The sequence below is a fragment of the Fukomys damarensis genome, unplaced genomic scaffold (assembly GCF_012274545.1).
Source record: "Fukomys damarensis isolate Sample0158 unplaced genomic scaffold, DMR_v1.0_HiC HiC_scaffold_24, whole genome shotgun sequence".
Lineage (NCBI taxonomy): Eukaryota > Metazoa > Chordata > Mammalia > Rodentia > Bathyergidae > Fukomys > Fukomys damarensis.
Window position 1 is genome coordinate 42,031,837 of NW_022900936.1, and position 27,466 is coordinate 42,059,302.

Here is a 27,466-nt window from a genome sequence, read left to right on the forward strand (position 1 = left end):
TTGTGCCAACACTGCACCAACAACAGTACAGTATCTGTGTGCAGAGATATATCAAAATAGGAAGAAATTAAAAGATGTTTAAACATCACATCAAGCAATAGAATCCTCACACGCCTTACTGATGCCTGTAATTTTTCTAGTTTTAAAGTGTCTTCTGTTTCATAAAACTGTACAATAACACCTTCTTTCATGAATGCTTCTTTCCTCAAACATTTCAGTTCACAAACGGAAGCATTTGACAAAATTTTATTTCTGTTCATGAACTAGGACGAATTAAGTGTCATGAACTAAGGTACCACTGTACAGTCTTTGTTTTGTTTGAAGAATTGATTTGCTTAAAATTATAGAAGCTGGCTTATAGTATGGCAAAGATTTGTTAAATCCAAACAAATTCACTAAAACTAAAGATCCTCAGACAAGAGACGTTAACATGAGAAAACTGACTTAATTCCAGTTTTAATGATATGGGGAGCTTCAGGCATACAGATGGAAAGAAACACGGGATCTGTGCATTTTTATGATTAGGTTTGATGACTGAATCATCACAGAGAAGTATGACGGAACAAATGTGATAATAAACTGGGGAGAACTTAGGGAGGCGTGTTTGTTCAGACTCATCTCTGTATCTCTGTGTCCTCACAAAGATAAGGATTTTTCTTTCATAGGGGCATAGGAAGGTCACCTCTTCAAAGAGGGTATCATGACCTGCTTCCAGGGAAAAGCACAAGAGAAGGTCAGAAAATGACCTTTCTGCTTTTATTGTTTTCTTAGAAGTCATATTTGAAGTAGCAAGGACAGAACCACATCAATGTCTGAATTTACAGACTAAAGTAGAAGTTATAAATAAGTACCAAATGTTTTTGTTCTGGTTTATAAGAACAGTATAACAATGTCGTGTCCGCTGTTACTCGGACAGCCTGGGATTTTGTTGGTGGCACGTAGTTACCAGAATTCAGTTTTTGTGTACAACCAGATAAGGTTATACATTAATCATACTGTTGCTAACTTCCTATATTTCAACCAGCTCTAAATTCTACATTTTAATTAAATTTTAATCACAATTGGCTGCTTCCATGTTCTTACATTTCTTAAATTGTTTCCTCGCCACTTCCCTGAATTTTGTATATCTTCACTTTTTAAAAAATGTGGTTGGTTTTTGTTTGTTTGTTTGTTTGTTTTGGTGCCAGGGATTGAACTCTGGACCTTGCGCTTTGCAGCGGAACCACTGAGCTAAATCCCTGGCCCGTCTTTACTTCTTTAAATGAGGCTAGGATAAATATACTAAGCTGTTTTCCTGAAACTAGATGTATACAGAACCCTATTATCTTTATTGTGAATTGCTTTGCTATGCAAAGTGATAGGTAGCAAGAGCAAGAAAATAAGAGATTTAGTGCTTTTAATAAAAATATGAAAAACACTATGAGAAAAATTTTAAATTACAAAGAAGTACATAAGAAATATAGAGATGAAAGAGTAATTCAATTTTCTCAGCAATCTGAAAATCTACATTATAATTTACTTCCAAGTTTTTGTTGTTGTTGTTGTGTGTGTGTGTGTGTGTGTGTGTGTGTGTGTGTGTGTGTGTGTGTTTGATACCGGGGATCAAACTTGGGTCCTTGTGCTTGCAAGGCAAGCAGAGAAAAACTGAGCTAAATCCCTGGAAAGTTCTGTATTTCAAAGAAAAGAACATAAGGCTGTTTCAAAATGACTAATTACATAAATTTCTACTTCATTTGAAAAAATCCTTATTATTTGGAGAGACAAAAATAATGTGATATGGCCAATAAGAATAGAGGTTATATTACCCAAGGTAGTAAATTATCAGAGGATCACAATATGTTAAGTGATAGGCATGGTGAGAATGCAGAAATTGTTCAAGCTAAAGTATATGGGTTAATATACCAAGAATCAAGGCAGGCTTGAACTATGAAGAATTAACAATTTTCTATTATATTTTCATTCTTTCAGAAAATCTAAGTAGTAGAAAAGACAAATTTAAATTTCCTCTAAAGTCCTGATCTACTTTGGTAAAAATCAACAAAGTTTTCACAGGAATGTTTAAAATGTAACATTGTCATAAATTCAAATTATAATTAACCTACTATGGAAAATATAAATATAAGACTTTTGCCGGGTGTGGTAGCGCATGTCTGTAATCCCAGCACTCGGGAGGCTGAGGCAGGTGGATCACTGTGAGTTCCAGACCAGCCTGGGCTACAAAACGAGCTCCAGGTCAGTCTCACTACATAAGTGAGACCCTGTCTCAAAAAAACAAAAAATAAATAAATATATGTGTGTGCGTGTGTATCTTTAATAATACTTTCACTTTTGAAAGCCAAATATATAAGACAAGTATCTAACTTTCTGTCCTAAAATAATGAAAACATAAATGTCACTTTAGATAATTTTCTGTTGCTTGCATTAGATGTTTTAATGTAAAATTCAAGATAAAAGCTGCAACCACCTTATCTATCCTTAGCATGTTTTCCCTTGTTTACTGGCCTAACTAAATTATTGACTAAGCCATTGTCTGGAGAGAGAAAAGCAAGATTTGTTTATTTCACTTGCAGATAAAACAGAACTATATTTTGCCTATTTCACGTAATTACCATTTAGGGCTAACAGCACAAATATAAATAAATTTAATTTTTTTCTTCTGATTCTCTGCTGCTGCTCTCCTAAATTAGGTACTTACTAAGTGAGTCTACAAATTGAACAGACACATTAGCTTCCCTTGAGGATTTTGAAGCATAAGTCATGTGGAGTTTAAGAGATTTCCTAAAAAGTTGAGGTAATTGCTTATAGGGATTTGTTGCTTGCCTCCATTTTCTTCAAGGGTATTTTAGGAAGTTCTAGTAGCGAAAATAGAGAGTACAGTGAAAGAGTCACTTTTCTTGATAGCCAATCAAAAATTTAGTGGGTCTCCTCCGTGGAAATGCCTCTTTCCAATAAATGCTCCATGAAAGATGTATATGTATGTGCTTAAAATGTGTATTTTTATGCAGAATTTCTATTAGGCTCTGTAACTTTCAAAATATAGCATAAAGAAAATATAAATGTTTAATAAAAATATACCTTCAGAAATCCATGAGCTGCTTGTTACTTCTGCTTCTGACTGTATATGTGGATTTTAAATGCCATAGTTTAATATCCAAGATTTGTTGCTTACCCAGATTTAGGAAACTCTTGTTTATGGCAAGGTCAATATCTGAATATGTTGGATAAATTACAAAATAATTTACAGAATTAAAAATGAGTCTGAACCTAAAATATTTGAACATTTTTAATTGTTGAAACTACTTTTCAGATGTTGAATGATGGTACAGTCCAAAATCTTTGTGTTGATATTTAAACTGAATTATGAAAAGAAAATAATATTTATTGTGCATTTCACCTGTCTTATCTCATATGAAGACAAGTTAATTAATTGCTAGATAATTTAGAGACATCTACTTATTTCAGAATTACCACTTACATTTAACCAATTGGCAAAAGAACATATGATAAAATATATTTAGATGTTAATGGAATATTAAAAATAAATTATTGCTTATTTCATTTCTCTTGTACATCACTTATATTTTGATAACTTTTTTTTTGGTACTGGGGATAGAACTATGGTCCTTTCTTGCACTTGTGAGACAGGTCTGAACCACTGAGCTAAATCCCCAGCCCTGATGACATTTTAATTATAATAAAGTATCTGACACATAAGAACAAAAATATACTGTAATTTAAATTTATAAACCAATTTAAATGAAACAAATGGATAGTTCGCTTCTACTATCAGTTCTATCTGGAGAAGTCAGACAAGTCTTGTTAATCCTTTTTGCCTTAGTTCTTTTCAGCAGAATTGAAATGGTCTTATATTACTTGTAAGCTCCTTTTTCAGTTCCTTGAGAACTAAAGGAAATATTTGTCTCTCTAGTCATACTGGATTTTGACAAATGCGTTAGAATTCAGGCTTTACTATTAATTAGGTGAGTGACCATAGGCAACTAGCAATAGATTTTATTTTCCTCCTCTGTTAAGAGAAAATTGAGAACCACTACATGAACTATCATGCAGAATGAACTAGATGCGAATTATTTCACTTACTGCCTGTAATGAATGTTCCCATGTGGTAAGCGTTTAATACATGTAGTCTATTATAGTCATTATTAGTATCAATATTGGTACCAGTTTTGGTTGTTTATAGTTCTAGTTCCCACACAAAAGGTCTTCAGATTTTTTTTATGCAAATTGAATTGCGTATTACTCAAACTGTAAGCACATCAAATGAATTATTCCTATTCTATAAACATGTAGCAATCAGTCAAATATTTACAGACCATCACTAGTATATAAACTTAAGAGCAGTACCATTTCCTACATTTAAAAACTCTCATCCAATTAATATTAATCAATTAATAACATTGTACATTATTTATTGTCACTAAATTTTAGTGTAGATATTAACTGAAATTAGAATTTGAAATCATAAAATGATATATTAAAATATATTTATATAACATATAAACTTACACTTATCTATAAACTATACATCTATATTTTTTATATATTAATATTTATACGTACTAATATATTTTATTATATATATATATATATACTGTTCATGAAATACATTCTTTTTCTATTTGAAGGAAAGTACTGTGTCCACCTTTTCCTCTCTGTTCTTGTGAATTTCCTTTCTTCTTCCTCCTCTTTTTCATCCTCCTTAGAGCTAACAGTTATTATGTAAGGGATAAGTGACAGCCAGCCATTGTCTTCCTAATGCTTCTTAGATCGTGAGAACTGTTTTAGAATTAGCATATTTTGGAATGGGAATGCCACTACAGTTAATTTAATCTCTTTACTATATCACATATGACATTAGGAAGCTAGGTCCCAAATAAGGAGTTGATCTGGAATAATTAGTCTTGTAAGAAATGGGCCAAGACCACAGGACAGTTATCCTAGACACAACACTAGTGGTCATGTAATGTTTCACTCCAGTTGGAAGATGTGATGTAATAGGCTACTCTTCCAGGAATAGGTGCTGAATATTAACCTCACACACAGAACAACTCTATTAGTTTCCTATTGCTGCATAACAAGTGACTTAAAACCTTAGCAGCTCAAAACCATGTTTATATATGATGTCACAAAGTGCAGCATCTAAGCATCAGGAATCCAGAGGTAGCTCAGCTAGATAGTTCTAGTTCAAGATCTCCCACGGGCTGCCAGGCAAGGTGTTGTGGGCTGCAGTGTTCAGAGGCCGCCGAAGCTTTGCTCAACCTTGAAGATGTGACATTTAGCAAGAAGAGGCATCATCTCTCCAAATGGACTTGATCACATCTGAAAGTGAAATTCAAGACACAGTTGCAATAGTACTTGCAATTTAATCTTAGGCGTTGCCATCACTTCACCTAGTCATCTTTTGCAGGTCACACAGGCAAACCCTGGTATAATGTAAGAGGGGACTGCATTTGGGCCAGAAGGTAGGGCTGATATGGGACAGTCCCGGGGCTGGCCACTTTAACTGGCTTATGGTCAGAATCTGCAGTACTTCACCTTGGCTCCAACAGAAAAATCACTTGGGAGGATGTGCTATGTGCCTGTTCTGAAAAACTCATGATGAGATCAATGATAGATTAAAGATGGGTTCCATGATAGCTCCATTTCATTTTTTTAAATTTCCCTGGAAGATTGGACTAAGCTGTTTCAAATTCATACCAACTTTAACTTCACACATAAGCAATCTGTTTATTTCCAAATAGCCAAACAATGGCATTAAAATTGTCTGTGTCAGAATTTCCTGAAATTGCTAAAGTAGATAAACTCTCATGAGGGCAGAAGTCTTTCCTTTTAAACAAGAATAAAGCCATTTTTATAAAAAATAGGAGAATTTCTTTATGTGTAATTATTCCTAGATAATGCATATATAGAGAAAAGAACGTAATATTATGTAAATTACATTTATAAAAGAAATGCCTAAACTTGATTACATCAACACACAAAATGTCTTCTCAGAGTCATTAAACAAACTTTTGCCCAAAATACTAATTACAGTATAAAAAACAACTTAGTGTTGTGCCACAAAATTGTAAAAGGATAAATTAAATGATCAACTCATAGTATGGAAAAAGTAAAAGTATTATGAATCTGTGTATTTGTGTGTGTGTAGAGACAGAGAGAGGCCTAAATCTTCAACATATATCAACGTTTTCTGTTAAAAAGAATGCTAAAATGACTGTTCAATTTTGAAGCAGAAAGTCAAGAAAAACCATTTCCAGTGAAATTTCTATCAAGATTTGTATTATCCAGTACATTCAGATAAATGTCTTAATATAAGAATGGCTAGATGTTGAGACCTGTTTCCCTACCTCAACCAGTTCTCAGAACTCTGATGTTTAGCTCATCTTTTCTAATTGTTAATTATGCATCCCTTATGAAAAGGTTTTTTGAGAAAATGACTTACTTTCCAAATTTAGAAAGATACTTAATATCCTCAAGAAATGCAGCAGAACTTGAAAATTTAGGGGTAAAAATTACTACAAAAGGGCTCTGGGAGTTAAACTATTACAACAAAACTCTTAGCTTATTCCTGAATAGTAAGTGGTGTTTAGTAAGTTGCTCATTTCCTGGTTCTGCTAATATTATCCTAATTCCTCAGGGGAAGATTGTCATATATTCTCAAAGGAGGGGGAAAATTCTAAGTCTGTATTCTCTTTCAAATAAATAGAAATAATTTTGAGGCTTCTCTGACAAAATGTGATTTTTTTGCCTTGAAGAGTAAAGCAAGGCCTCTTGCAAAAGCCATTATTTATAACACTGATATAATTGCTATTTGAAAAAAAAGGAAATGTGGCCAGAAAAATCAATTATAAACCACCACGTATTCCTTGGACTTTTCAAAAAAGTTCTGTGCCCATTGTCCCTTATGACCTCTCTATTAAGAGACAGGTTGGCTATATTCCTAATAGTTGCATTCAATTATTTACAGGGGATTTCTAAGCTTTTGTATTTCATATTAAAATGGCCTACAGAGCATTTCCTGATTATGTTTCTGGCAGAACAGAAGGTCACTCTGGGGAAAACAGTAATCTAGGTTGCTTTGCTTGAAAACATAACAGAGTTTTCTGGCTTTACTGCCATTTACCATGGAAACATTGATTCTCATAAAATGAAGTAAACAGCGTATGATAACTTTGCTGTCTCAGAACAAAATTACAGAAAAAATTTAAAAAGTCATTAGAAGTAGTTATCTCTAATTGAAGGCCAGCTGGTTTGTACAGATATATTTTTCAACTTCTTTGTTTTTAACTTATCACATTCTACTTCCCTTTTATAATCATACATTATCAGTTAGTCTCCAGATGTGAGTGTTTTATGATTCTGTCTTATCTATTTTTCTGACACATTGAAGTTGGTAAAGTTTTCTAGAAGCTGGTAAAGCTGAAAGAAAATTTGAAATGCAGACAAACTTCCTAAAATGGTAGAAAATATGCTAGGCAAGATTGATATTGAGGTTAGAATATGAATTTGTGAAAGTGTCACAGGAAATGTGGAACATGATATCTCCAATCTGTTAACTGTAGGATATGCCAAATTCTTGTTCTCTAGAAATCAAAGAATTAGTCCTAGGAATGATGGAGGTTAAAAGTAGGAAGGTATTTTTTAATAGGAAAGCTCCTGAGGAGCAGGAAGGGTCCTAAGTGGGTAGCCCAAGGACCCCACTTTACAGAGAAGTTTTATAGGGTGAAATCCATGTAGGTACAATGTGGGCCACAGCCATGAACATCCAGTAAGGTTACAAGTGTAGTCACTTAGGTAATGGTGGTCCAGTTGCGAAGCAAGTCACATAGCAAACATAGATAGGAGGAATAGGGATTCTCCTAGGAAGCTGCGGATCCAGAGGTCTCTGGTCACTCCCACGGTGGTCAATGCCTATCTGTACCTCATAAGCCCAGTTCTTTGAAGTAGTCTGTGGGTCTGGTCATCTTGTCTCCATCTTGAAGCCTGGTTTTCAGCCAACATGCAGTTGTGGTGTTTCACTTTTGCCCTGGCCCTCTCGAGGATTTAGCCCTATCTGACTACCTATAATATTTCTAACAAGCTAATCTATCTATAATAAAAGGACCAAAACTAGCTTAACGTAATTCTATGCAGCACTTACCAATGTTACCATTTATTTCTTTGACTTAAAAATCATATTTGGCTTCTCAAAAAAAATGCATATAGAGGAAAACTTTTTTTCTTTATTTTATTAGAAAACGTGTTCAGAAATTTGTCATTGAATCCAATGAAATCTGGGACTTGCTGGAAATTCATTTAAGGCATTTATTTGAAGCATTTCACAAAATGGAAATTTCAAAATCACATTCATATACGTAGTCTGATTTGTTTCCCTTTGTTAAATTAAATGATCAGATACAAAGTGTCGACAACATATTATCTAAGTCCCTTGAAAATATTGCCCCAGTCATTAAAATTCCACACTATACCTGTATTCTGCTTTCAAAAAGCAATGGTCAAAATTATTGTATGCTGACTTACTCACTAATCTTTATTTTAAAGCACTTCAATTCTCCTACTTGAATTTTGCATCAGAAAAAACAATTTTTGAATAACATAGATTGTTGTCAAATATAAAATCATTTCTCAATTTCACGTAATTGTCAGGAATTTTTTAAATCATTTTTGCCCAAGTACTGTCATATGTGGAATATAGAAATCAAACTAATATTTTCTTTTTATTATTACAAATGAATGCTTAAATTTATATTGATATTTTGCTTTAATATATCAATAGAGATGAGAACAAAAACAAGAATGAACAGAGAGAAGAAATTAAGGTGTAATAAATACCTGTAGTGACAGGTTTTGAGCTATGCATTTTTGGTACCTATCTTCACAGCAAATCCAGAATTCTGTTCATCATGCCACGATGTCCCTTGAAAATTGAATCTAGGACTCATTTGCAATCTAAAGTTATATTAGAATTTCAAGTGAAATGAATTTCTATAATAAGAATTCTTTGCGGCTAAAACTCTAAATAATTAAAAAGATGAAGCATTTTTATTTTTTTGGCTTAGATACCAAACCACAATGGTGAGGACTTTAATATTAACAAACATAGGAAAATAGGAGAATAGCATTTCAGGCAAAGGGACTGCCAGTGTGGAAATCAAGGTCAAATGGAATTTAGTAAGATCGAGAGACAGAGCACTGTGGCTTGAGTATAGTAAGGAAGTGTCGGGAGCAACTCTGTATGATTTGGGGGAAAACTCGTTTCATAAATCATGATCAGGGCCTAGTTTTCCTGTCTACAGGCCAGCTTTGGTCATGGTGAAATGTAACTCTGTCTTCTCTGGGCACAGCCAAGACCTCAACAGTCCCAAGATGCTGTGATGCTTCAGGACAGGACAACACCAGCTGGAAACATCCTGGGAGGAACCAAATCTTCATTTTCATAGTTCCTCATTGTTCTAGGAGCATCACCACAGCCTCTGCATCAATTGCTACTTTTGTTTTGCTGATGTTCTCAATAAAGGTGCAGCAAGCTCTGGGTCTGGGGTCTTTGCTGCCCAAAGCAGCATTGATCAGACAAATGCTCAGCTTTTTCTCTAAGTCTTATTTTTTTTAGTCTCCCACACTTGGTTGTAGGTTCTTTTGGGATCACATTTGATGATAAACATTCACATCCATAGCAACTATCCCTTGGCTGACAAAGAGTAATCATCCACTGAAAATTGAGGAATAAGGAGTTGTACTAATTATTATTGCTAAACTTCTTTCTTTTTTCAGATTCTTTATTACTGAAAAAAAAAAATGCTACATCAGAATGTCTTGGTAAAAAGACTTGCTCCTTGCTGATGTTCTCAATAAAGGTGCAGCAAGCTCTGGGTCTGGGGTCTTTGCTGCCCAAAGCAGCATTGATCAGACAAATGCTCAGCTTTTTCTCTAAGTCTTATTTTTTTTAGTCTCCCACACTTGGTTGTAGGTTCTTTTGGGATCACATTTGATGATAAACATTCACATCCATAGCAACTATCCCTTGGCTGACAAAGAGTAATCATCCACTGAAAATTGAGGAATAAGGAGTTGTACTAATTATTATTGCTAAACTTCTTTCTTTTTTCAGATTCTTTATTACTGAAAAAAAAAATGCTACATCAGAATGTCTTGGTAAAAACTGACTTGCTCCTAGAGTAATGCCAGATTAATTATTTTGAAAACTTTATTCTTTAAAAATGGAGAAGTATAAATAAGGTATACTCTTGAAGGAAATTTTGGTTTCACAGCAACTAAAGTAGAATTTCTTTTTTTTTATTGGTTTATTGGTACATTTTAGGTAGACAGTACAGTTACATTCATTACTAGGATCTTGTACTTTTACATGACAGGTCTTGGTTCTCATTTTTTCCCCTTGTCCCTGCCCTCCCTTCACCCCCTCCTCCCCTCCCCATTTACAAACACTTTAAAAATATGGAATGCTTCACGAATTTGCATGTCATTCTTGCGCAGGGGCCATGCTAATCCTCTCTGCATCATTCCAATTTTGGTATATGTGCCACTGAAGCGAGCACAACACACAGTCAGGCTTGGGTGTGGGTTGAAAAAATGTTAATCAGTTTAACAATAATCCACAACCTTCAGACCAACTAGTTGAATTTCAAAGATGTGCTTTTTTCCATCTAAAAAGAAAAGAAATCTATTCTTTGAGGAGAAAAAAAAAAGGCTGTAGGTCTTACACAAGTATCTCTCTGACACAGACTGCTGAGATTGGAATTTTGAGCCATGAAAGAAAAGAGAGAAGTGATCCTACAACTCTTGTGCTGACCAAAATGCCCAAGAATACCTGAAATGAGCTCTTCCAGCAGCATAAAGACATAGAAGCAAATCCTTTTTAGAAGAAAGCTTTCAAAATTTAGGACTCAAAGGCAGCACAGATTATGGTGAGGCAATAACACATTCAAAGACTATCAATCAAAAGAAAAAGGAGAAAATTAGTCTATCAGCATGATTAGCAAGAAATTTTGAATCCCAAGCAGTGCATATGTTAAAGAATTGTGCACAAAACAGTTATGTGTGGAAAGTTTAAAAATAAACATAGTCATTACAGTGAGAAAGGGAAAAGAATAAGCAAAATGGGAAAAATGAAACTTCCAAAACAGAAAGGATGAATGTATGTGTACGCTTATCTCTGCATGTATCTGGTACATATCAATAAAGTGACATTTGCAAAGAGACATTTGTTATTAAGATATGCATCTTAAAATATTGCCCAAAATTGACAAAAAGAGACAAGTAAAAGAAAAATATGAAGGATGAAAGAACAGCTGTGAAAGATAAAACAACAAAATTTCACCTAGACTGGCCTATTTTCTAAGAAAGTAAATAGGAAGAAGAGCACAAAATATTTATATGAATAATGGCTGTGAAATTTCTTGAAACAATGAATTCATAAAGTATAACATATCCAAAATGAGAAAAATAATAATGCACACCTCGCAACTTATACTAGAACTGCAGAATATTAAAGAGATAAAGAAGGGACAATTTCAAAATGTGTTAGGCATTCAGAAGAGACTATCAACAAAGGAATGATAGATGTAAAGTATACTTCTTAGCACAACAGAAAGAAGACAACTAAAAGATATTACCTTCATATTTTATGAGGTAAAACATTTGTCAACCCAGAATGTTCTAAAATACCTTTGAGAACAAGAGATTAACAAAACAGATAGTTTGTCATCAGAAGACCTATCATAAGGGAACAGACTGCAGTAAGAAGGAAGACAATTCCAAGAGCGAAATGTAAGAAAGGAGAACGACTAAAGAAAATAGTGAACAAGTATATAAATCTGAAAAAAGTGTTGCCATTATGAAATGCTATTTTAAAAAAGAACACAAATACTGGATTAAAGTAGCATACGTATTTCTATGGCTTGGATGAATGTCTCCAGGAGGTTTATATATCAAGCTTTGGTCCTTACAGTGTTGGTGTTCAGAAGTGTTGTGGAATTTTAAGTCCTGAAGCATAGTGGAAGTCCTTAGGTCATTGGGGTGAGCCTTTGAAGAACACTCTGTAGGGGCTGGGGATTTAGCGCAGCGGTTCAGTGGCCTGCCTTGTTCAATCTCCGGTACAAAAAAATAAAACTCCGGAAAAAAAAAAAAAAAAAAGAACATTCTCTAGCTTCAGCCATTCTCTCTCACTCCCTGTCTCCCTGTCTCCTTCTCTCTTTTTCTGGCCCAAGGTATAAACACTTGCTCCTACATACATGGTGTGGGGTGTCCCAATTGCCAGTGGCCCAAACCTCCCTGGAAGCCACTCAGTCCTGCACTTGAACCTCTTGAACTGTGAGGTAAAATAAACATCTCTGTTAGTAGCCAGTATTTCATAAAGTGACACAAAGCCTACTAGTACACTTCAGATGAAATTATTAGTGAAATTAAAGTAATTCTAATTACACGATAATGAAAATAAGACATAGCAAAATTGTTCCATAAAGTATAGGCACCACATAAATTGAAATGTATAACACACTATTATATTAGAAAAATTAAAGTACCAAAATTAGCAAACACATTATCTCACTTAAAAATTTAGTAGAAGGAATATAAAGGAACAACCCAGGGAAAATAAAAGGAATATGCTATGGTGTGAATGTTTCCCAAAGTTCATGTGTTGGAAACCTAATCTCTTACGCATCCATGTTGAGAGGTAAATCCTTTAAAAAGTAACTGGGACTTTAAACTCTGTTATCAGGTGTGGGTTCTGGCTGGAATAGGTTCCTAATGAATAGATGAACTTGGCCTCTATTCTTTCTCTGTCTCTCATGCACATCCATACACGTGATGTGCAAGATACCACACTTAAAGTAATTGTTAGCATGCCCAGCAGAGTACAGAAGAATAAACAAAAAAAAAAAGTTTATGTTGGATTTATTTCAAAAAAATCATGGGAGTTTTAACAGTGCATAATTTATAAATGTGATTTAGCATATTAGTAATTAAAGGAGACAGCTTATATAATCACTTCAATAGATAAAAGAAAGGCATTTAATGCATATCAATTTTCCTAGTTATCATTCTTAGGGAACTAGAAATATCACTTTCTGAATGCAATTAAAATCAAGCAAATATCTTGATTCATGAGAAGATATTGAGCTAGTTCTTGTGAAAACAGATACCACACATAAAAATGCCATAATCAGTGTTTCTACTAAATATTAGAGGACTGAGCCATTTCAATGACATAAAATAAAATTAAATATGAGTTTTAAAAAACTCACATTTCACATGACATCTCTATACACAGAAATTGTTCCTAAATCTATTACAAGTCATTTAAATTTTGAAATTGTAAAAAAAAATGTCTGGCTATAAAAACCCAGTTGTTTTTCTGTACACCAGTAACAAAGAGAAAACACAACCTTCAAAGAAATTACATTTGCAATAACAAGTTAGTCTTATAAAATATTTGGGAGTAAATCAAATATTTTCCAATGTAAGCAAAACAATTATAGGAGTTTGTAGGAATTCATCATAAATGTTTAATGAAGAGTCCACACCCATAGATAAGGAGAAAGATTATCATACAAAGGTCAGATTTTTCATAAATGATCTGAATGTGATTCTAATAAAAATTTTCATTAGGTCTTTTCTGTGGAAATTGATGAGATAATTCTAAAAACAATAGGACAAAGCAAAGAGGGAGCATAAATACAGAAGAGCATAAGTTAGGGTTATGTGTCTTGACACAATAAAGAGCTACTCTGAAGAACAGTGAGTGATTGTGCTGTAGAAGGAGACAACTTGGCCAATTTATCAGACAGAGAGCCCAGAAACAGACCTACACATATATATAGTCCTCAGCTATGTAGTGGAAGTGGCATTGCCAATCATTAGGAATTTATGACCTGTGCACTAGAAGGTATCGAGCAATCTATTCTCGGAGAGAAAGAGAAAAAGTGAAAAAGAAACTGTATTCCTGCTTCATACAATTGATAGAAATAAAGTTCAAATATTCTAATTACATAAATGTTTTGGGGAGAACTTTAACAATTCTAGAGGAAAGAAATTAAAAATTTAGAAGAATATTATGGAATGTTCTTCACCAAAGCAAGGAAAATGTTTCATAAATGGAATTCAAGATCTTATCATAAAAGAAAAACTGATGCTTAATTGCATTCTTTGAAGAATACTCTCATCCCTATCTATGTCCCTTGAGTTTCCCTAGGAAAATCTAAAAGAAATTTCTGCCTCCAAATTGAGAATGTCACAGACAAGTCCAGCTTGGAGAGTAAATGGATTTATTGTTAGGGGTTACTCACAAGCAGTGAGTGGGTCACCACCCACCTTTGCTGAGATATTGGTTTTATTGTGTTCTAAGATGAACAAAAAGCAAATAAAAAGATGAGAGTCCTTGAGAAATTATGTGTACTCTATTCCTGTCCCAAGTTTATTGGGCACACTGCTGGTCTCAGCAAGCACTGGCCAACCACAGTCATGGTGACCTTTTCATTCTGCATCTGGCACATGGCCGCAGCAATTGAAGGGGCCCATTACAGCAATGGCACATTACAAAGTGTGGTTACAGACCCACTCTCCTTCTACCTTATTAAGATGATAAAAAAGACACAAACTTCAAGAAGATGACTGCCATGTATACAACTAGCCAATGATTAGTATTCAAAGTACATAAATGAATCCCATAAAATAATAATTAAAATAACAAAAAGCCAGTAAAAATGTGTAAGACCTATGTATTAATTTATATAAGAAAATACTCTCAACTTTCTTGGTAATAAAGAAAATGCCAAAGAAAATCACTGGTCTATACATTTCTACACATTCATATCCAATCAACCAACAATTTCATTGCTGGCTACATACCTTTAAAATTTGGGATATTTAATCAAGATAATACCTAAAATGTTCAAGGAAACATTGCTCAATAGAAGGAAAAAGTCTAATATTCTATCCTTTGAAAAATAGGTAAATAAATTATAGCATATTAAAATGTGAATAATTCATATTAGTAAAATGAATGAATAGTGGGGATTGTCACAAAATGATAAGCCTTAGAAATAAATGAAGTCCCAGAAGACTGGCTAGAATAGGGCAATATTCATAGAAAGCTCAATGACATGTAAACTAAGTAATGTAATATATTATTTATGGAATCTTACATATGCAATTAAAATGTATTTAAGCAAAGACAATATAAGCACAAAATTTAGCATAGAAAGTACCTCTGTGAAAAACATGAGGGATTTGATACAGAAGAAAACAAATAAATGTACACTAATTATAGAATTAACTATTACAATATTCCCATAAAACACTGTTCTTGATGGCTCAGAATTTATATCAGTTGGTCACATCTTAAATAATATTCTACAAAGTATAATGGCAAAGCTGCTCTTAGTAGTTGTTTTGCCATTATAGGATTAGATCAATTTGAGAGATATGGCATCTATTTCCCATCTCTAAAGTTTTACAGATTAAATGGACATATTTTCTCAGGAAAAATCTGCAGCCAATTCACCAACTTCATTTTATTGAGGCTAGTGTTTTCCAAACTTAAGTGGCAGCCATAAGAATTTCTACCCCCCCCCTTTTTAGAGTAGGAAAAATTTAGGGACAGAAAGCTTCTAAGAGAGACAGAAGGGGGACCAAAAAGTGGGTTGCCCACTCACCCCACTTTTCAAATACGTTTTATACAACAAAGCCATGAGGTGAAGCAGGAAAAAAGTGGAACAAAACTGCAAGCCCAATGGAAATTTACAAGGTGGGCATGAGGTGAGGAAAAACCATGACCAAACAATAAGATTACAAGTACAGTCACCCAGGTAATATTGATCAAATGGGGGTCCAAAGGGGGAGCAAATTACATAGCAAGCATGCAAGGATTTTCTGTAAGGATGGGGGTCAGGGATATTTCCTGGAAAGGCTGGGTTAAGACCTTGGCCCCCTCACCCAGGTGACTGATACCTATTTAGAATATCAGTCACTGCTATTCATCCCCAGGGGAAGGACAAGGATGTGGTAGTTTCTCTCCTTTTACAATTCTGGCCTTCAATGAATGTGTCTTGATTATCCTCCATGTTGGTTCCTTGCTGTGTTGGCTCCTTGAGGGTGGCCCTGTCTAATTGCCTATTTGCAATATTCCCCCCTCTGAAGAAGTACCCCTAACTGCTGTGAGGTGGCAAAGGGTGAAGACAGCTCTGGCTACTTCCATCTGAAGAGGGTCATGGTGGTGATCAGCAGTTAGAGTTACTCTACAGAGGGTCTATCTAAAGGCCTTTGGTAGGCACCTGGCATTGTCATCTTGGTAGCTGCATAGCCTTTAAATCTGGAGAAGACAAAGTCAAAGAAACAGTTAAGAATGCATGGGCTAGATTATAAGGTCAGCAAGATTGTTATGAATATAGCCAGCAAAGAGGATAAGGAGAAGGTCCAGAGGACTTCAGAATCCAACATACAGAATCATTTTGTACAGTTTAGCAGTTATGAGCTGTTTACAAAGTCATTCTGGTGGATCCCAGTAAAAGAAGTCTAGCACATTTGTCATTGGTTTCATTTGTATGACTTCTTGGAGTTTGGCAGCCTCTAGGCAAGAATAAATAGAACTTGTAAGAAATTAGAGTGTGCATAATCTAAGCAGGAGCACACTAGAATGAAAGGGCAGGTTGTGGAGAAAGTCACACTTAGAAATTGAAATAGTGATTGAACCTGCTGGTCTTGGGTTCTTTCATTGATAGAGGTTATCTGTAAGTCTCATACTTTGTCATAAGTCTCTCTAGTTTTAGCTCTAAGAGACAATTTGACGGATAAATTTTGCAAAGAAATATAGAGCTCTAGCTGAGCTCTTACAGATTTTACTATACTTTTTTTCCTAATGATTCATAACCATGGTCAGCTACTGGTAGCTGGAAACTGCCAGAAGGGGTCAGTGACTGGAGCCACTTTTTATATCTAGCTTTATTACTATGGCATTATTTTATACCTCTTTTGGTTATTCTTTTCTGCTGGGTGTTTAAGACTAAGTTAAAATGAGACCTGTGTCAGTCAACATGAACCTCTTGCTATCTATTATCAAGATCAGTTAAGTCTCTTCAGGCATTATTTTGGAACCATGGGTAGAGCCTCTAAGCTCCTCTGCCTGGGTCAGCTGTCAGGATGGGTCATGGCCTTGCTTGACCATGTTTCTTTCAGTGAAAGCATGGGAGACTTTTCCCTCATTGTGACCCTCCTTTGGCACACAGTATATTTATCCTCTGGTGCCCAGCAATCTCCCTACTCAGGAGGTTGAGTGATTTATCAAAGATTTAGGATCTCGTAGGAAAAGTTCCTTTGTATCCTAAATTTCTCTCTTCAAGACAGAGCCTACTACAAAGATCTCCAGCAGCTGCAATGCCAGGATGCATCACAATGTTCACTTCACAGTTCCCTTCACTCTGAGCCCAATATACTAGGAATTGGCCTTTCTTGGCAAATAAGAACTCCTGTCTGGGGCACTCTACCTCAGATTCCAAAATACCTGGTCAAGATGTTCTCAGAGGTGCACTGCAATTAGGGCCATTTTCTCCTCAAAACTATTTCCTAAACTTTCTCTTCCTCAATTTACTTGCATTGTAGTATGAAAACATTTCTTGCCTGCTCTTGAACCTTAGAAAAAATTTTTGCTACTGGTGATTGAACACAGAACCTTCATACTGAGAAACATCTGCAGCATTTGTCTTTACACACACACACACAGAGACACACACACGCGTGAGCACAAATGCACATGCGCACATACAAACACAGAGTCACATTAAATTGTTGAAGTTGTTGAATGACCCAGTTTGGGTTCAAACTGGTGATTATCCTTTTTCAGCCTGCCTAAGTGCTGAGGTTTTAAGTGCATATCGCCGTGCCTGGATACTCTCATTTTTGCCCCCTTGACTTGCACAGATGTTACCCTCTATATTTCCACGTTTGACTTCATTTTAGATACTACTCCCCAGAAGTCAAACATACACTATCATAAAACTTATTTAAGTTTAATGTTTCATATTCCTTGGAAATGATGTTCTATGGTAAATTTTTTGAAAAATTCCATTTTATTCCAAAATTTATTACTGGAGAATGACATTATCACAGCATAAATCTGTATTTTAGATTATTCACTATTTTATAGAAGGAATATATCATTTCAAAATTATGCATATTCTTTTTTTCTCTGTATATTTTGTGGTTTACCTTCAGAATGAGTCTTACAGAAAAGTATTCTTTAGTTTCAAAGTGAAATTTTTTACCAAATAAGTTTGCTATATTACAATGAGGTTTTGTTTATTTAAGTGAAGCTTAAATCTGAAGGACTCTAAAAAACAAAAATTATTAAAGTAGATAGATTGCATTCTGTTTTTATGAATTCTTAGTACCGGGGATCGAACTTGGGTCCTTGCACATGCGAGGCAGGCAGCAGAACCACTGAGCCAAAACACCAGCCCTCAAATTTTTAGATATATAGTTTTATGTCTAAGTCAGGCAACCAATTATAACAAATTATTGTTCAAACTGGCAAAAAAATAAAGTAGTTGTACTAGTCAAATTCACATTGCTACAATAAAATATGTGAGGCAATTAATTTACACAGAAAAAAAGGTTTATTTAGCTTCAGCTTCCAGAAGTTTCAGTTCAAGCTCAGGCAGGCCAATCATTTGGTCTTCTGATAAGGATGTCAGTGGAAGGGATCCCCCCTCAGAGTACACTGTTTATATCATAATCCAAGAAGCAGGGGTGGGGGAGAAAGGAAGAGACCAACTTCCTACCACCCCTCTTTCAAGTATACAATCAATGACCTATGGGATCCACAGGTTTCCACCAGGCTCCACCATGGAGCACCTTGCAATACTCGTGCCAGCACCATGGAGACCAAGCTCTGTACCAGGATAGGATCTCTCAGGGGTGTAATCCAAACCATAGTACTAGGTACTCCAAAATATCCCATGCCACACAAATGACCTATCACCAGACACATTTTTGACATTTATTCTTTTTAAATCTAAAAGAAAATTTTAAATGATTTCATGGGTGCACCGAACCAGTAAATGAAGTCTGACTTTTAATCACATACCTGGAGGTGATCTCATAGAAGTCAAATCACAAATCATTTTTTGAAAGTGAGCACCTAAAATGTCACATCATATAAAATATCTTAAAAAGTCATTTCATCATTCATCAAAATAGTCTTACTAAATTCTTAGATGGTAGGCATATGTGCTAGGTCATAGAAATTTTTTGTAGTAACCAGCCTCAAATCCTAGAACTTGCAAAACATAATGTAAGTAAAAATTCATTTTCAAGTACTTGTGACTAAAATCTACTTTGTTTCAGGCTTATATAATTTGGTTTTCATTCAGAATAGTAAAATTATCCTTTTACATGGGCATATTCAAATTCAAAAGACTAAATTCATTAGTTTAATGAGATAAAGTTTAAATGAATCTCTCTTCATAAAGCATTCATATTGGATACTTTTTAAAATGCATTTGTCTTAATGGTTTCAAAATGTCCTTCCTCAGGACTCTTGTAAGGGAGGCTGAGTTAACAGCCTATAATTATGTACTCCTTACTGAGCTGTTAATAGCTTTACAGTCTTTCGAAGAATACACCTGCTGCTCATAAAAACATTTATGTTGCTGCAGAATTTGGCTGTGTTGTAGTATGTATTTTCATTGACCTTGTAGAATACATACTGATTTGATTTTTAGGGGAAATAAAAACAGAATAAAGGATATCTATTAATTTACTTGAGTATGCCAGTGGTGAATTTAAAAATATGTTGCTTAATGTAAGTTCTAATATTTGAAGATTATTTGTCATTAATACTTTCAAATTTCTTGTTAAATATTTTCCTCTGTTTAGATTTTTATTATTGAAATTTTGTTGTCACAGCTTGTATTCATTGTAAAAGATTAATATTCAATGTATGTTTACCTTAATAAGATACTTATGACTCATATCCTATTGGAATTATCAACAATTCCATCAAATGATTGAAAAATTAAGAATTGAAGTTAGCATTTCCTTAAACTTTAAATAATAGACAATCAAATCTATAATTAGAAAAGCGTAAACTTTTATATGAAGAGGTAGTCTGAATTTTTTCATGGTTGTCTGTAACGTAAATTAATTGTTTTGGCTAAGTTTCAGTTGGAAAAGGCAACTTGCTGCTAAAACTTGTGTTTGATCCTTCCATTTCACACAAGGACATTTAAAGAAGGCAATCATTATTTCCATATGTCCCTTTATTCTTGTGATTTTGTGTATAAACCACAGCATGTGGATGGATTAAGCAATTCTGACCTAATTTAGTCATGGCTGAATGCATGTAGCTATTACAAATTCTGCTGTCTACAATTCTTTGATAATTTCCTAGTTAGTAAATGGTCCATTATAATTATCGCCTTTACCAACTTTCTATTTTAAAGAATCCATCATACAGTCCTGTGGCAGACTTAGATCAGCTGTTGGTTAGAACAGGAATGGATCCTTTTTTGCTGTCCTTTTTTGCTTCAGTATGGCAAACAGAGGTAGCTGCCAGAGGCATTGTCCTTCTTTAGCTCCTAAAAGTTGCAATATTCAAAATGTATTCTGCTGTACCGTATTAATAGTAGTCAACTGGTCATGCCCACGGGTACAGGTAATTGCTAATATATCCCAAAAACCTGTCATTCAGGTATTGAATAAAACATGATAGAAGTAACTGATCTCTGCTCTACCATCTGGGCTATCAGCCGAGATAGAGAATTATCTAGTGGCTGGAAGATGTAGGGAACAGTTAGGTTTTCTTCTCTCTCCCTCCCTCCTTCTACCCTTCTCTCTCCACTTCCTTTCTCCTTTTCTCCCTGCCCTGCCCCCTTCAACTCACTGTCTCCAAATCTCTTTTTCATATGGCTATCTTGGGCTTTACCGTAGCTTTGCAGTCTCAAGCTGATCGTATTTCTTAGAGTGCAAGGCAGAGGATCAAGGAAAATAGTGGACAGTGCATTTTCTTAGAGGCTGGGCCAGGAGCTGGCAGCATATCACTTCTATTCTGCTGTATTGGGCAAATCGGTCACCTACCAGATCAGATTTATGGGAAGGGGACATAGAGGGACATTTTCAATGAGAAAAGTGTATCAGAGTTTGCCACCATCTTTATTTTGCCAAACTAGCTTATTTTAGGCCTTCATATTAGTATATTATTTGCCATAATTCTCATTTGTACTAATTTTAAAAGTTTTTTCATTTGCAAATTTATTCATTTATTTTGTTATTTTTGAGACAGGATCTCACTTTGTAGTTGAAACTGAACTGGAACTCACTATGTAGCCCACGATGGTCTCTATCTCATGGCGATCCTCCTGCCTCAGCCTCCTGCGTGCTGGGCTTATAGGTGTGCACCACCATGCCCGGCTTCACTTGCAAATTTATTCATTTAGAATATAAATACCATAATAAAAAGTCAAAGTATGTTTAATTAATTCTATATATGGAGATATTATATGGTGAACATTTTATAAAAGTTAATCATGCAAAGTTAATTCATATGAGTGAATCAAAAGAACAAAGGAAAAGTTAAAAAGGACTAAAAAGATAAACTTTTACAAGTTTTTCAAGTTCTTTAAATTTATATTGTACATTGTGTTCTGCCAGTATATTTATAAGAAATAAATTGGATAGATCAAATTACCCAAATGTGAAAATAAAGAGATTTCTGAATTTCCGAGGAAAAGACATCCATTACTAGCAACCCCTAAACTCCATTGCTTAAAATTATCAGCTTTTGTGACCACTGCAGAACAGAGACTTATTTATGATGGTGAATTATCTTTTACCCTGAATTTTCCTCATTATTTCATCATAGTAATTTTCTTTCATTTTAATTTGACAACACTGGTTGATGTATATGAGTAAAGATGCTTCATGTAGGATAATAATAAAGACTAATATAATGTTTCAAGGAAATGAGCTTGTCTTGCTTTGAATTATTCTATTTAAAAGTAACTTCAAGAATTTATATATTTAAACATTCCTTTGGTTTCAAACAGCCTCATTGGGACAAGAAAATCATTTTGTGTGATGTTATAGTCTGTAGTAGACTGTCAGTTACTGTAACTTATTCATTACTATTTTATTCCCTCTGTAATGAGGTCTTCAGCTACTATTTACAATACTTTAATAAATCTCTATTTTATTTTATTTTATTTCAACCTTGAGCTATTCATTTGATCCACAGATAATGTCCTTCCTCTGAGAAAATTCAAAATAAACGGCTAAGATCATTGCCTGAAAATACTTACTTATTTAGAACATCAAAGAACACTTTTCAAGTCAACACCATATCACTTAAAAAAGATGATTTAAAAATTCATAATGGGAAAGCAGGTCCTGTGGTACTTGAAACTTGATTTATACTTTGTAGTTTTGTAACTCAATCTCAACAGATACATTTGTTTTGTCATCAAAACAAATCAGGTAAAAGTCAAAAGCAAATATTTGTTTTAAATTTTTATGATAGCAACAAAAGACACTTGATGGGAAAGATAAAAATGAAAAATAAATCTTCAAAAAGTACTTTTTCCCTATTCTAAAAGAAACTAAGTAATTCTCATGCCTGTATCCTTAAATGAATATATGATTCTTTTTCAACGCAAGATATAGCTCATATATGAAGATTTATTGTAGCTGATTTGGACAAATTAAGACTTTATTTGTATTCACAATTGATACTCTTGATTACTAGAGACTTTTCTACAAAATATTTTCTCAATCTCTTGGCATTCTCTCCCACTCTCATGAAGTCCTATTGACTTTCCTTTCCTTATTATTTACTTTAATATGTCAGAAAACCCAACAAGACATACTTTGAAGTGAGTATACCTATATTTACAGCACTTATTTAATTTTCAAATAATTTTTCTTTGCTGTGTTTTGTCTTATCTATCCTATAATCCAATACCCTATAATGACAAAAAAAAGAAAAACTTGATTTGTTTTAAAATATTATTTTCTCTAGATCTACATTTTTTGGAAATTAACATTCTACAGTTTGTTAGAATTAATAAAAGAACCACTTGGTTCTGCCACATTGTTATGTGATTTAACTTCAAAAATGTTCAATTTGACATTGCAATTACATTTATACTTGCAGGAATCAACAATGATGCATTCATATTTCCAGAGATACTTAATTTTTTTTTCCTGTCTGTGACATTTATTGCTAACATATGCTAATTTTTATAATAAAATTGTCTTTATGTAGCTTTTATGTAGATATTTTACAACCTGATCTACATTGCCATTATTGATAGGAATTTCTAAACTTTTCTAAAAGATATTATTTAATTTTACTGTACTTCTCAAATATTATTATATTCAATATAATCCCCCCCCCTTTTTTTGTGGTACCTGGGATCGAACTCAGATCCTTGCACTCGCGAGGCAGGCCACCGAACCGCTGAATATGTGTTCTCTGTTGTTTTTATTTCCTACTTTTTCTATGGATGTAAGATTATCACTCAATTTACACATAATTTAAAAATTCTCATAAACTATCCAAAACTTTAAGGGAAAATGAGGTAATTTAAATTGTTGTTTGTCTGTAATATACTCTTAAGAAATATTAAGGAATTTTGGAATGAAGTAAATTTCTTTAGTGACAAATATCCACCTTTACATGTTTCATTTTCACTTGAACAACTTTATAAATATGTATGGTGTGATAATGCACAGAAGAAAAATCAATATCCCATCTATATGAAGGTATGTTAGAGGAAACCAGATGGGAAAGTTAAAACAGAATAAATATTAAGAATATGAACTAAAAATATTTCAGCACAAATCTTAGGGATTTTCTGAAGCACAAAGTTTTGTAAAATATTTTTTGGCAAGTAAAATTTTGGATGTTTCCCACACTATTTGTAAGAAAACAAATCAAGCATATGACACAATATTACTGCATTTTGATTATGGAAGCATAAGCAGTAAAAACATCATTTTATCATCTCTTAATTATTATTAATTTATGAAAGCAAACTTTAAATTGCTGTAATAATATTTTAAAATTTTTAAACTAAACATATGGCGTAATAATTCATTAATTTCTTCATGCAGTCACTTGAATAATATGTCATGAGAGCCTATAATATAGTAGGCACAGGCATATTGTCTTAGCAATGGAAAGATAAAGGTTAACAGAGAAGCAAAATACCTACCAAATGTTTAAAGATCCTCTCACAGAATCTGTATAGTTACTTTAAAGCATAAGCTTATTGTCTTCCTGGATTAAATGCACTATCTATTGATAATTGCTCCTAAAATAATGAACTAATGTTACGTTACGTGTTTCCTGCAGCCTGTGTAAGAATTTACATATTATTTTACTTCATCCTTACAACAGACCTGACCATTAGAGACAGGTCTAACTATCTCAGTTTTCATAGTTGAAATTGACTCCAACTAGGAATACTGATCTCGTCTATTGGTACTCATGTAGCATCAATATATTTTAAAGGTCACATTGTAATAATCTTACCATTTCCTGTCAGTAAACATAATTACTGGTTTACAAAGTCAATTAATTATTTATAGGACATTTGCTTTTTGAAAATTAGTTACTTATGTTTAATTTCTTGTCAGTATTCTTCTATCATTGGATGTACTTCTGGGCCATCTCCTACTATTGTTAAACATTTAATCTTAAGGGAAATGCATTTAATTTTAATTTTTGGTGAAACAAAAATTTCACTGAATTAAATACATATCAAAAAAGTCATGAAAGCATTTTCAGAGTGATTGGTGGGTAATAGAGTGATTTGTGAGATTATGGGGGATAATCAAGAGTTGATCGATGTAAATTATAGACATAGTATGCTAAATGATACTTCTCCGCAAATGCAGCCAGCAAGTACTTGTGTATTTAGAATAGCTACTTCTACAGTTTTCTTACTGATGCATATTTTTAAATTTTGTAATAGCAGCGGCAAATTTTTATCTAAGGGCAGCATTTCAGAATACCCTATCAGTTACGCTGTATTAAACCACTTTCTCAGTGAATTTAACCCTTTTCCCTCTCAACTTATAAATTCCTTCTTTTGGGGTTTAATGAATGTGAGAAAAGAAAACAACTGCCTTGTTTGCCTGTGACTAAACCTATTATTTGTGAATATCAAAAAGCAGAATTCAAAGTAGAGTAAAATCCCTCAGCCTCAGGAAGGCAGGAATGAAGAAAGCTGAGGTTATTCAATTTCACTAAAGTTTCTCCACTTTATCATGGATTCAGTCAGCAAAGAGAAGGACTTTAAAATCATACTTATCTCTGGACCAATGGGCTCTTATGCCTTTCTCTTTGCTGTGGCAGTATATATAGGCCTAGTCACAGAAGAATCAGTGGGAGCTGAAAGTTATCCTATGTGCCTATATTGGAATAGCAATTTCAGTAGTCCAGTTTCCAATGATATGTGCCCAGATCACCAGAAACACACTGTGTTAGCTGGTTTAGGTTTTCTTTGTAAATATTGATCAATAGACATTTACTAACTATGCATCATTCAGCACTCCTCTGCTTTGTCCTTTTGCTTTATTTTATTTTTGAGGGAAACGTAAACCACATTGTTGAGGAAACTTCCATCTGACTGGAACTATACATACTAACATGCATTAAAATAACTACAAGAGGACACAGAGCTATACATTTTAGTGCTGTATCCTCATCAGAACCAAAGTATGTAGAGATTATTATATTCAAGGGGCAGAGTAAGAAGACAAGAAAATATTCTTCTACCTCATACCTCCAGCGACCTGAATCTTCCTACCAGATCCTAATTCCTGACAGGATATTTAGTTATGAATTCATTAGTTGATTAATCCACTGGTGGGCACAGTGTCCTCATGATCTAATCACCTTCCAGAAGCCCCATCTGAACGTATGAAACTTTGGGGAGATGGTTAGGTCTAAACCATGGAAGTCACTTTTGTTAGAGATAATACATGTACATACTATTTAACAATGCACTATATTCATGCTAGTTGGTTCTGAGCTATTTTTTATTTTATTTTTTGTTTTGGTTTTGTTTCTTTTTTTGTTTTTTGGGGTTCTTTTTTTGGGGGGGGGTTGAGACAGGGTCTCACTATGTAGTTGAGACTGACCTGGAATTCACTATATAGCCCAGGCTGGTCTCGAACTCACAGCGAGACCTCAGCTCTTCTCCTGCCTCAGCCTCCCAAGTGCTGGGATTACAGGTGTGTGCCACCATGCCTGGCTTTGAACTATTTTTTAAATGTGGATGTGTGAGTGTAAAACAGAAGCTGTTTTATTTCAAATACAAACATATAAAGAGAGTGAGAAAAAGAGACAGAGATCCTAAAAATATAGACACACTTCAGCAGTTTGTCATACTAATAAATGTCTTGAAGCTAAAGCCACTTTGAGTACCTCTTATAATTGTAGAAGCCAAAGGTAACTTGTATTCATTTCGTGATATCTCAATAAATTTATTATTGAAATATTTATACAAGTTTTCCTTTTCCTGAAATATACATTTTTGTGGAATATTACACTACATTTCATTATTATTAAACATTTGTCTCATAATTAATACTATTTTCCATGCTTATCTGAGGACTCACTTTCCAAGGACAGATAGTGCTGACTGCTTTACTTACAATCCAAAAGCATTGCTTTATGACTGCCAATGTCCCAGGCCAATGAGCCTCCTCTGTGCATTCACAGATCAGTGTTTCTTGCCACCTATAAAAGATACACCTTCAGTCATCAATTTGCTGTCCAAAAACTTGTTTTGATCCACAGAAGTTGCAAGTAATCATCCTGGGTCTCCCACAAAGAAGTTTTTAAAATAATACATTGGAAGTAAGTGAATACTTAGAATTGATTAGCAAATACAGCCTATGAAAACATAAAAAGTATAACTATTACAGAACTTAGTTTGAAACTGGTAGTTAAATTATATATCTGAATCAATATATGTAATAGTTAACAAGTGCAAAGCATAAGGAATTAAAAGGTAAAAATATTAATACAAAGAATAGAGACAAAAGTAGAGTAACTTACAGTAAAAGTAGAAATTAAATGTAATTGATGATAAACAATACAGAGGTAAATGAAGACAAAAGTTGTTTTAAACCCCTGGAAATCTTGATTATTAAAAATAAAATTTCAAAAATAATATTAAGAATGAAAAGGAAAATTTTACTACAAAATCAGCAAAGACCAAAACCATAAGATCTTTATGAACAATGGAATATATTACCTAGTATTGTCCGCAACGTACATTTAGTTATGGTTTAGATTTGAAATATCCCCCAAAAGCTCCTGTATTTGGAAGGTAATTGGATCAGAGAGCACTGCTCGCTATAGAGCATTCATCTGTTGATAAGTTTGTGCTGAATGTATTGTTAGGAGGTGGGGCCTCGTTGCAGCTAA

At 34.0% G+C, this 27,466-nt stretch overlaps 1 protein-coding gene and 1 non-coding gene across 5 annotated transcripts in view; one reads left to right on the forward strand and one right to left on the reverse strand.

Moving 5' to 3' along the window:
• The window catches only part of Epha6 (EPH receptor A6), an 891,558-nt gene that overhangs the window by 527,483 nt on the left and 336,609 nt on the right, over positions 1 to 27,466 (forward strand). The gene's annotated exons all lie outside the window — the stretch shown is intronic.
• On the reverse strand, positions 10,465 to 10,571 carry LOC117283317. The gene has a single exon (XR_004514284.1). It is a non-coding gene; the product is annotated as a U6 spliceosomal RNA (small nuclear RNA).